Source organism: Equus caballus, chromosome 2 (genome assembly GCF_041296265.1).
Source record: "Equus caballus isolate H_3958 breed thoroughbred chromosome 2, TB-T2T, whole genome shotgun sequence".
In the NCBI taxonomy this organism is placed as follows: domain Eukaryota; kingdom Metazoa; phylum Chordata; class Mammalia; order Perissodactyla; family Equidae; genus Equus; species Equus caballus.
The window spans coordinates 72,785,896-72,798,258 of NC_091685.1; the positions used below are offsets into that span (position 1 = coordinate 72,785,896).

The 12,363-nt window shown below is 39.5% G+C and overlaps 1 protein-coding gene and 1 long non-coding RNA gene across 19 annotated transcripts in view; one reads left to right on the forward strand and one right to left on the reverse strand.

Moving 5' to 3' along the window:
- Positions 1–1,748: 1,748 nt before the first annotated feature.
- On the reverse strand, positions 1,749–7,816 carry LOC111772528 (uncharacterized). Of its 2 annotated transcripts, XR_011436697.1 has the most exons (4): positions 7,717–7,812; positions 7,094–7,300; positions 4,670–5,645; positions 1,749–4,125 (listed from the first exon to the last, which is right to left on the reverse strand). It is a non-coding gene; the product is annotated as an uncharacterized lncRNA (long non-coding RNA). The 2 variants fall into 2 exon arrangements; XR_011436698.1 differs by lacking the exon at positions 7,094–7,300 and having other exon boundaries at positions 7,717–7,816.
- DDX60L (DExD/H-box 60 like) overlaps positions 7,763–12,363 on the forward strand; it is a 92,591-nt gene continuing 87,990 nt past the window's right edge. For 9 of the 17 annotated variants that reach the window (XR_011436690.1, XR_011436691.1, XR_011436692.1 and 6 more), the window contains exon 1: positions 7,815–8,045. The gene's annotated coding sequence lies outside the window, so the exon portion shown is untranslated. Of the gene's footprint in view, positions 8,046–12,363 lie in introns of all 17 variants that reach the window. The other 8 variants (XM_070261392.1, XM_014737783.3, XM_023636328.2 and 5 more) reach the window with 3 other exon arrangements.

Here is a 12,363-nt window from a genome sequence, read left to right on the forward strand (position 1 = left end):
TGGAAGGCTTTACCCAATGTACATGTTGTATTATTACTTTTAAAAATAGCATCTGAGGGAAAAAATGGCATCAGAGATTATCTTGAATACCAGTATTTTTGCTCTGTATACTTTTCCTTGTTAATAATAATTGTTTAAATGTACTTTCAAATATGGTATAGCAAGAAGTGACATGGAAAAGCTATCCCAAATATACTGTTAAGTGAAACGAGCACATTGTATACTAGTTATTATATCTGGAAGGTAAGATTAAAGGAAACTTTTTTTTCTTTTTTGTATTTGAAATTCGTGTGTGCTTTCATTATGCTTACCATCAAAAAAAAAAAAAAAAAAAATGAAGGCAAGAAAGAAATTAACCTCACAATGAGCCTAAAGTATTTTCATCTTTTAAAATCCTTTCTTGATTGATGAAGCTACTAAAGAGTAAAATTTTTGAAGTCCTTTGAGTATAAAATAGAGAATAATCAAATAAAGAAATTTTGAATTCAGTATGTTTCAATTTGGAGAATTAAAAATAAACTTCATCGATTTTAAATATATTAAACAAGACTTCCTATGCTGTGAGTCAGCCTTGCCAGCTGATTTGCAAATCGTCAGATCCATTTTCAAGTGGACCATATTCTGCCCATATGGACATTCATCTTGATCTGGCTAACTTTAAAATGTCATATCCTTTGGCCTACTCTATCTTAGATCCGCTCTGAGGACACAGTCCTAACTACAGGGAAACCTTTACATAAAGGCATGTTTAATTCCATATTGGTCCTAATGGCAACTAAAATACAACTCATTGAATGGCTTAGTTAATTCATGGACTTTTGAGGCGGCCATAGAAAGTGATTTTTCTGAAGTGTTTATATTAGCATAGAAGCTCACTATATTATGCTGAGGGAAATAGGAAGGAAACCAATGGTTTTTACAGGTTGAATATAACTTAAAAAATCTTAAGAATCTTTGCATGGCTGAAAGTTTTAATGGTTTAAATTAAGTTGGCTTGATATCTTAAAAAAATATGAAGACTTCACTAAACTGTATGAGGCCATTTGGGTTTTTTTCCTCCACTGGAAAGGAAAGGCAAATATACCAAAATAATCGGATATTTAAAAATGGCTTTGAGACTTATCTGAATCGAAACTCAGCCTTTTGCTTCTCTTAAAGTTTGCATTTGATATGCCTCGCGGAGGTCCCTAGTGAGGGGATATCAAACTTGCACGTGGAGTGGTCGCTGCCCGAGAACTAGGGACAGCTGTATATCAGTTTCAGAAGCTGCTTACCAAAGAGAGCCTCATGTGGAAGAATGTGGCCGTCACTCCCTGGGAAAACGGAAAGGAAGGAAGAATACGACAAAGGAGGAAACCAGCTGTTGGACCCAAGAAGGATTTAAACTTTGAAACAACGCCAATCAACTGAAGACAGTTGCTGTGCCACACAAAATCCTGAGGTCTGTCCATCGTCTCCTTCTGTTCGACCAGCAATTTGCTCAGCTATTGCTATTTTGGGAAGGAATTTCCACAGAGCTGGCATATCTTCAGCCCCCGAGGTTTCCTCTGATTGACTGATCAACAGGTGTTGAAAAAGCCTGTGGCAGAAATATCGCAGACCCAGTGCGCTCATCTGACTTCTGTAACTGTGACTGTAGTTTCATTTGAGTGTATGGTTTCTTAACCAAGGAACCTTTCTGCCGGAGAAAAACTTAAGAGATTATTTACAACCTTTATAGGTAATCGCTTTTGCATAGACACAGCATATGCATTTGTTAATACCATGTTTATTTGTAATTTATAAGTTGAATATTATACTAATGATTACACAACTGAAACCTAAATGAATATGATATAGAATGGACTTCTCAAAGAATGTTGTTGATGTTATAATCCTAAAAAATATTAAACTATCTTGACTTAATTTTGTCTCACTGCCGTATCGTCAGAAAAGCTGTTAGAATAATGGTCATATGAGTATTAGAGAAAAAACAAAGAAAGAAAAGAAAAGCACATATAAAGTGTTAGTTTGTCAAACACTTAAGGAGTATAATGTTACCCTATTTTTATACTAAATTTCATTTTTTGATTTTTTCTTTATAATTTATCCACAGTGAAAGAAACACGTGCGTATGAATTATTCCCATCATATTCAGAGTAAAAACCAAAGTGCTTATTTTGGTCTCTGGAGTTATCCATAACCTGCCTCCTCACGTTATCTTTGTGACTTTATATTCCCCGACTCTCACCCTGGTCCTTCGGCTTCGGCCTCACAGACCTTTCTGCTGTTCCTTGAACCATGGGGCTCATTCTACTTCAGGGCTTTGCTGTCCCTCTGTCAGGCACGGTACCTCCCAAGGAACAGGATGGGGGGACCCCTCGCTTCCCTCAGATCTTTAGTCAAAAGTCTCTTCCTTACTGCTGCTTTCCCTGTCTATAGCCTATCTAAAATGTAATCTTTCTCTATCAATATTTTATATTCCCTCTTCCTTGTGTATTTTTTCTCTTACAGGTTATCTTTATCTAACACAGTGTTCTTTTTACTTCTTTTATTATTTATATTCCCCACTAGAATGTAAGCTCTGAAGAACAAGGTTTTATATTTTGTTGTCTTTTCTATCATCAGTGTATAAAATGTGCCTGGGACATAGTAGATCCTCGATAAATACATGTTTAGTGGATGCCTAGAAAGGGATGCCTAGAAAAACATGATGTTTGAATGCAACTGGTTTGATCCTACTGTTGCCACTCAACCCAAAGCTTTTAAACTTGCATCTGCCTCATAACTCAGGGAGGGACATGCTATCCAGTGCTCCAGTCAGGGTTCCCAGTATTTCCTGAAGAGAATAATAAAATAATGATAATAATAATAATAATACCTGCATCCAGTTGCTTTGTACTTGGCCTCTTTATAAAAACTAATTTATTTAATCCTTTAAAAACTCTGTGAGTTAGGTCATATTATCTGCATTTTACAGATGAAAAATTGAGCCTAGTTAACTAACTTATCCACTATATTGAGGCTGATATGTGATGGCATTGATATTAGATAGATCATTTGAATCAAAATATTTACTTGTCACCATGAAGCTATGTCACCATGAAACACCGTGAAGCTATGGTGTTTGGGAGTCTAAAAAGAGATGAAATATGAATAGGCTGATCTAATCTGAAAGCAATGAAGAAATATTAATGGGCTTTAAACCAGGGAGTGACACGATTAGGTTGACATGTTAGGGAAATTACATTGGCAGTAGAGTGGAAAATGGAACAGAGAGAACAGGCTGGAGTCAGGAAGCGAATAGCTCATTGCAATAGACCAGGTGACAAAACATGAAGCGCATTCTAGTCAGTGGAAGATGTGATAGAAAAGAGAAGACAGAGTTTAGAAATGTCATGAGCTAGAATTCACTGAGGGTTGAGGGAAGCGAGGAACCAACAGTGGCTTCTAGGTTTCTTATTTGAGAAGTTAGAGAGATGTAATGGTGCCACTAATCCTCATTAGGAAAGTAGGAAGAAAATGAGATTTGCAAGAAAATCGTGTAGCTAAAATCAAGGGAGGAGGTGCCCTTTCCAAAGGAGACTGATATAAAACCTCAAATATTGCCAAGAGGTCAATAAGTCAAGGACTAAACAGCATTGTTTGGTTTTGGCCATTGACAGATCATCACTGGTGATGTTTGGCAGAACTGCAGAGCAGATTCTGGGCTAAAAGTAGACCTGATCAATCATCTGTAGGAATCTGAGTGGACGAAGTAGAGATGATGAATGTATACCCCCACGAGATACCATACTGAAAAGGAAGAGATGAGATGGGGCAGGGGCTCAATCTTATCATTGTTTTAAAGATGGAAGTGACTTGATTCTTTTAATGGAATGGATGGTAAATGCCAGTTGTAATGGATTCCTGTTGCTGCTGTAACAAATTGTCACAAACTTAGTGGCTTAAAACACACAAATTTGGGGCTGGCCCCGTGGCTGAGTGGTTGAGTTCGCGCGCTCCGCTGCAGGCGGCCCAGTGTTTCGTTGGTTTGAATCCTGGGCGCGGACATGGCACTGCTCATCAAACCACGCTGAGGCAGCGTCCCACATGCCACAACTGGAAAGACCCACAACGAAGAATATACAACTATGTACTGAGGGGCTTTGGGGAGAAAAAAGGAAAAAAATAAAACATTTAAAAAAAAACACACACACAAATTTGTTCTCTTACAATTCTGGAAATCAACAGTCCAAAATCAAGATATTAGCAGGGTGGCATTACTTCTATAGGCGTTAAGGGGAAAACCCATTTCCTTGCTTTTTCCATCATCTATAGGGAGCCTGCAATCCTTGGCTTGTGGCGCCATCCTCTATCTATAAGCCACCAGCATAACATCTTCTCTCCCCTCTAACCTCCACCCTGTTTCTTCTAAGGATTCTTGAGACTGTATTTGGCCCATCCTGGATAATCTCTCCATCTCAAAATCCTTAATCACATATGGAAATTTCCTTTTGCCATGTAAGGTAACATTCACAGGTTCTAGGGATTAAGGGACATGTTTGGGGCCATTTAGTTGTCTAGTACTGTCCACTGTCTGCCCCCAAATATTCACATCTATTTCATGTTTCTATTTCACATTCAGCCCATTCCAAAGTTCCTCAAAGCTTCTAGGCATAACAGTATCAACTTAAGTCCAAAATCTTACCTAAATCACATCAGCTCAATAGACCCGAATCTCATCATCTAAATTATTTAAATCAGGTATGGTTGAGACTTTGGGTCTGAACCATCCTGAGGCAAAATTCCTCTTCGTTGTGAATGTTTGAAGCTAGAAAACAAGTTATCTTCTCCCAAAATACAACGGTGGGATAGGAATAGGGTACCAGGTCTAGACATCCCTGTTCAAAAAGGAAGAATATGGAAAGAAAAAAGTTGTCACTGGTCCCAAGAAATTTCAAAATCCAACAAGGCAAACTCCATTAGATTTCAAGGCCTGAGAATAATCCTTCGTGGCTCTGGGCTCTGCTGTCTGGGCTTGAGGCTCTCCCCTTGGAGTCATCCTTCCTTTTTCATGAAAGGTAGCCCATGTTTGCAGCTAAGTAGTTTAACAGATTGTTTCATGCTTTGAAAATTTTGGGAGTTTTACAGCCTTCTTTCATTTCTCTCTGTCCCTTTCAGTCCAAGCTGGCAGTGTTTTTACTGATACAACTTCCTTAGATACCTTTTGGATCTCCTGAGTAGTCAAGGGATTCACTCCATTGGACAAGAGGCTCATCCATATGTCTTTCCTAAAAATCCTGTTGATATTCCTGACTTTTGCTGAGAAGTCTGAAGGGATCCACAGGCCACATGCCTAATTTCTTCACGAGCCCTCTGTGTAATGGATTACTCTTACCTTTTGATCTTTTTGAGGTGTTAGCACAAGGTTCTTCAGCCATATTCTTGGCTTGCTCATCAGAGTATGCCTTCCTGACAGTGAATTTCCTAATTTTAGCATCTCTTGCAATCTGGATAGGCTGAGAATTTCCCATATCATCAAGTTCTGGTTCGTTTTTGCTTAACAGTTCTTCTCTTTTATAAGGAGAAGAACTTGTGATTACACGAGTCCATCTAGAAAATCCAGGGTAATTTCTCCATCTCAAGATTCCCAGCTTAATCACATCTGCACAGTTCTTTTTGCTCTGTAAGGTGACATATTCACAGGTTGGAGGATTAGAACATGGACATCTTTGGGGGACCATTTTTCAGCCTATCACACCAATAGACAGGGAGTGGTTAACGATACAGGAAATTAAAGGATAATGGGGTGAGATTCTTGAGGAAGCTGGAGGAAATCAAATCCAGATGAAAGGGGGTTAGTTGTTTTGTGTATAAAGCACCACACAGTCTTCTTAGACTAAAAGTAAGAATATAGATGAAGGTGTCAGACAGTTCAAGGATTCTCTTTGAAACAGCAGATGTTGTATATGCTGAGAGGACTTGAAGAAATCAGTAAAATGTTGCAGAGTTTTAAGGGCCAATGTGAAAAAAAAAAAGGGAATTGTGGTCATAAACAATGAATTTGAGGTGATAAATATTAGACAATTTCTCTCAATGTCCTGGCGCAGGAAAATGCTGGTTTGATTGATCCAGGTTATCAAATTGCAGGTAGAGAGGAAAGCCAGTGCAGGAAGCAGTCGAGGGTGTTAATGAGAGAAAGGTTGGGTGAATGCTCATGGAGTTGATTGAGCCTGGGGAGGCAATAACATGAGGCTCCCAAGGAGTCTGAGAAATTGGGAGAAAAGGGAGGGTTCTGAAAAGTGAAAATGGAGTTTATGATTCTCAAGTTTCTGAATGAAGTCCGGGTTGGGGCCATGAGAATAAATTGTTAAAGTGGAAGAGAACCAGATATGAATTTGGAGTAGAATTTTCTTATGTGTATTGTGTATGCACTTTGGGGTGGAAAGTAGGAAGAGTGGAGTTAACATCTAAGGAATCCCTACCTGATAAATCTACATCATTAAAAGACAAAACAACAAGAGACTCTCGTTTACAATACGAACTTGTAGGGCCCATTTCCGTAACAATCAAAAGAAAAATCACAATTAAATCACACGTGCTTTGCGGGAGGAGCACTAACACTGTAGCATTTAAAGTACTTCTCTGAGATAATTTAATAGATACAGAGAACAGCGTGCTGAGAAAAGGATATTTGAAGTTAGAGCAAATTTCAAAATTTTGGTTACCATTTACTAGCTGGAGGACCGTGGACAAATAATTTAACCTCTCTAGGTCTTATTTACCTCACTCATAAAACGTTAACAATTATAGTATGTACCTTATGGGACTTTTGTAATGATTAAATCTGATAATACATATTAAGGGCTCAGCATATTGCTTAGCCATAAAAAAGCTCAGTAAATGCTTTGACAATAAAGCCTAATTTTCTGCTGCTAGCAAACGTGTTCCTATGAGACATAGCTCCAGTAAGTATCAGATACTAGCAAAAAACTGACAGAAGATGAATTTACGACTTAATCACAGGTCATGTTTCAGATTCTTTTGTTTTTTTCCTCAATGTCATCACCATTGACAAACACAGAATTGTTAAAAAAGAAAAAAAACTAACAGAAGTGAGCAATGCCTCCACCTTTTAAAAATGACTTGATATTCTGGCTTCTGAGAAGAAAGCTTTTTCTGGGCTCTTCCCATTGTGGACAAGTCACCATTTCCTTTTTTTGAGCATACAACTGCTGGCTTCCAATTCTCTCCATTTACTACCCAACTCCACCGTTGGGGCCCACACGACCACCCTGAATCTCAGCACTTCTGCACGTGGGATTAAGTGCCTGGAGCCCTAAAAGGCAAAAATCGACTGCGATTGAAACGCAAACTGCAAACATTAACAGGTGCCATGACAAAAACAAAGAGCACCTTCCCCCTTAACTTAAATTCTTTGTGGTGTATGACTGGCGTTACAAATGTTCACACTAGACAGTAACAGTATTTGAAATTTTTCATAAAGATGAATTTCTTATGACAGAAACTCGAAGTCCATATCCCCTTCTTCTCTCTTTTTACATGCCCCAGCACCAGCCCTGGAAAAGAATAACGCCACACCTCACTGTGGAACTTCGCAGTCCACGGTGTCCTGCATTTAATCTCTCAGCCTCTGCATTTTCTTCCTTCTCTCTTGTTTAGATTCCCCGATTTCTCTGCCTATATTCCTTTTATACTCTATTTACATCCACGTCCCAAAGATCGCATTATTACCTTTGCTGTACTACCCCCTTGAAATTCTCAGTGTGAACGGAGGGATGGGCTGACCTACCGACCGAGATCAGTATTCTGAGGCGAGAAAACGAAACCGAAAAGGCTCCAGGATGCGGAAAAAGAAACGACTCACGCCCTCGCTGTGAAAGACCGGCTGAGACGGCTCTGAGCGGCCGGTCCAACGCTGGGTGCAGAGTTCCCCGGAGCCTCCACTCCGGCTCGGCGCCCTCTCCTCCACTCCTTCCCCGAGGGGCGCGCCTGTCTGCTGCTCCTCCGGCGGAGCTGCAGGTCTGGGTCCCTGGGGCCAGACCTGGGGCTGGGGAGATCAGGTGAGATGTGTCCCTGGAGAGGGGCCCGGACTGGAGCTGTCCCGCCGGAATTATAGGTCTTGTACAACATCTGGACGGACAGGACGGGGAGGAGGCGGGGAACTGGGGGCATCCAATGGGCTCCTAAAGACCCCGGGAAGCACGGCGTGGGGAGATGCAGAAGAAAGGGACCCCCGTGAGGAGCGCGCAGGTCTGAGGTCTGAAGGAGAAGGGCGAGTGCTCAGGGGTTTAAGGGGTCCTCTTCAAAGAAAGGATGGTAGGGATCTGAGGTATTGAGGAGAAACTGAAAGGATGTCAGATCTGAGCCAACCAGTAAAACCTAGACGTTGACAGCAGCAAGCAGCTTCCTCTTGCTGTACTGGTCTTAGACCTTTTAATCATGGAAATCGCTTTTATAATTTCTCTGGAAAGGTCCTTCCTTCTCTCTCTCGCTTCTCTTTTGTTTACAAATTCATAATTATTTATAAATTCGTAATTATTTTCCTAAGGTTTTTCCTTATCAGAGAAACTAACCTTATCTGTGACAGGGCCTTGAGAATGGTGAAAGCGCCTAACAACCTCTAGAACGAACCGGAAAGGAGATTACCAGGCAAAAGCAATTTCTTTAAAGGCAGAATTAGAAGTCCAAGCAATAGCGTCGATAACATTGTCATAATACAAATCTTCATGGTTTTGAGTAACCTTCTGAAAGCAGTAGCATGTCATTCAATGAATCTACGGTTTGCAGTTTGAAATTTAGTAGAAGAAAATAGGTACTAAAATAATTGAGGGTGGGTTTCAGTTTCCAAGGCCCTGCCCCTCACCTTATATCCAAAAGAAATTGGGAATAGTTTGGTGTGTATCCTTCATGGTATTCTACTCAGAAACAAGTTTGTGTGTCTATAGCTTCTTTGTCTGTCTGTCTGTCTGTCTGTCTATTATCCACCCATCCATCAATCTTCTTCCATCTGTCCACCTCTAGATCTATACATTTTAAAAACATATTTGGCTGTCATGCTGGTGTGCAATAGCTTTTCTCACTCAATGGTTTTTTGGCACACCTCCGTCTCGTTTAGTAATTGCTGTGTGATGTCTCCTTGTATGATGTATCAAAACTGATTAGTTTTATTTTAAGCAGAAGAGAAGGACATAAAACGAAAAATAAATGGTCGCCTCCGCTACTTTGCCCCCATAATCTCACAGTTTTAGTTCTCCTGAAAGTTACTACCATAAAGATGTACTTTTAACTTTATTTCTTCATTTGCCAACTTTAGACAAGCGTCTACTAACTTACTGCTGCGAAAAAAACACCCACCCACTCTGTCTTCCAGTATGGGCTATGTATTTCTTTTCCTGGTTGGCTTTATGACTTTAAGTACTGTATCTGTGTCAGATACCTTCCCACTGCTACAGTGATGGGGGGTTAATTCTCTCCCTTTCTGGCTGCTGCATAGGCAGTCACTTCCTGCCCTGTAAGATTGGAGGCCTGGTGGTTGTTTTACTGTCATAACCCTTTTTCAGGCCACCTCACAGCTTATTTGAGAATACGAGTCTCTAAGTAAAGTATTCAGCTTCTGATTTCATTTGCTCTGGTTAGTTCCCTCTGCCCATAACTACGTCCAGAGATCTTATTTTGCATCCTTAATTCCCATGCATCTCTCTCAAATTAGTGGAGTTTATCTCAAATTCATTTGAAATGATAGTCTTGTCTGGGAAGACAACATCTTCATCCGATCTCTACACTAAGGCTAAATCCTTTGGTTTAACTAGGAACTCTATGAGCGAGGTTTTTTCCCCCCCAATCTTATCACTTTTTATTTGGGATACAGAATTAGTTGCCTTGAGAGACCCCAAATTTCTTGGCTCTCTTCCTTCTAACTCTGCTTTCAAACCAGCCAGTTCTTTCCTACGGTATTTTTCTTTCCCTTTCTTCTTTGGTAACAGCTCCCTAAAAACAGTCAATAAAAGGCAGCAAACACTGATTATCTTTTCCAGTTACTTTGCCTAGAGCATCAAGACTTGGTTGGCGTGTGTTCAAAGCTGTTCGATCGGCTTCCTAATTTTGCAAGAGATAGTTTTTGGCAGATATTTTCTTTGAATCACATGGTTTCCAGCTTTTGAGTCTGAGATGCCTGGTTTCTCACTGCCTGTTACCTGTCCGCTAGGCCCAAGATCCATACGTGTTTCCATGATTTTGTAATCCATGTCTTCATCTCTTTCAATGTCTCTGAAATGAGGATGCATATACAAATCTATGGTGTGTTGTAGTTTAATTGTCAGTATTAAAATTTAGTGGTACATAAAATAATGGTACATCTTGTAATTCATGACGTCTTAGATTCAGACTATAGTACTGTACAATTATGTAATGGCAGCACCCTACTTCTGTACCAATTTCTGTATTCGTTAAGGAAATACTAACTTCTGTAACAATTAGAACCTCTAAATTTCGGTGGCATAACACAATAGAAATTTACTTCGTGCTCTTCTAAGAGTCCAAAGCAGATTTTCCTAGTAAGTGGGCAGCCCTTAATAGTATTTCAGCAACCTGACTCCTTTCTGTATCATGGTTCCACCATCCCCTTGAGTCTTAATATTCTCTGCACTTAGCTTTTTAGAAGAGAAATAACAATAGAGAAGGCATACCTACTCCTCAAAAGCTGCCATAGCTTTCACTCAAATTCCATTGGTAAGAACTAATTTTAGGGCCTCCTCTAGATGTAAAAGGATCTGGAAAATCTAGTCATTGGCTAGACAGCTACTTCTTAGTAACAATTCTAAATTATGGAAGGGGGAACCTGACTTTTGGTGGACAGTTGTCTTTGACTCAATGCCCAATACATTTTTTTATTTTTACTTCAATCATAATCTAAATAAAGTCCTCACATTGCAATTGATGGATAAGTATTGTAAGTGTTTTTAAATCTGTAGGTTTCTTCTCCTCTTTCCTTCTCTCTGTCTCTCTCAGTTCTTGTAATTAGAGGCATGATCAATTTTTTTTCCCCCAAGAGTTCTTATAGATGGAGTTTGGTTCAATTCAGAGAGGGATAATGTTTTGCTGTGTCTATTTTTGTGATGTTAGTATCCATTGATGCTCAATGTCTAAATCCATTTATTCATCAGGCATCTCAAAATGAGGATAATATAAATCCCTCATTCCTTCTTGATATATATATATATTTGAACTGGGTTACTTCTATAAAGACAAACTTTCCCTCATATAATATATGCTTAATCAGGGATACAATTTGTATGGGAAATATGAGATCAGTGTTTGATTCTTTTTTAATTTTTTTGTTTTGGTGAGGAAGATTGGCTCTGAGCTAACATCTCTTGCCAGTCTTCTTTTTGCTTGAGGAGGATTGTCCCTGAGCTAACATCTGTGCCAGTCTTCCTCTATTTTGTATGTGGGCTGCTGCCACAGCATGGCTGATGAGTGGTGAGTAGGCCTGTGCCCATGGATCTGAACCCGTGAACCCTGGGCCGCCAAAGTGGAGCATGCGAACTTAACTGCTATGCCACTGGGCCAGCCCCTCTTTTCTTTTCTTTTCTTTGCTGTCTCAAATTATCTAATATTCAGGTACCCTGCACAGGGCCTTACATAAATATTTGTTGGATTAATAATTAAGTTATGACCAACTGTGGTGTTTAAATTATGACATTCCATAGTCCCTTATATTTACACAGCATTATTCCATGGCTTCTCACCATTTCATGGGATGAAGCAGAGGAGGTAGGGCATCAGATTTTATTGTTCTGTTTTACAAAAAGTAAACAGAAACTTTTCTTTTTGCTACAAAAGTAATAAAGTTTGGGAAGAACACAAATGGTATCTTCGGCTTCCCTGTCCTTTAAAAATACATGGCTTTATAATAATAATAATCAAAATTATAGTCTTTGGGAGGACTTCACAGAGAAGTAAAAATACAATGATGTACACCTGAAATATATATAACCTTGTACACCAGTGGTAGCTCAATAAAATGAATGAATAAATAAAAATAAAAACCCCAAAGTCTACAGTGAGGTAGTATAATACATATACAGCATAGCATAGCATCAAAAATGTGAAGTGCTGGATTCTTTAAATCTTTGTTTTTTTGATTTATCATTCATCTTAGTCTGCTAGAGCTGCCATAACAAAATATTATAGACTATGTGGCTTAGAACAACAGAAATGTATCACAGTTTTGTACCTCACAGTTATGGAGGCTTGAGAAGTGCGAGGTCAAGGTTCCAGCTCATCTGGTTTCTGGTGAGGGTTTTCTTCCTGGCCTTGCTTGCTGTGTCCTCATATGGCAGAGAGAGAGAGAGTGAGCTTTCTGCTATCTTTTCTTCT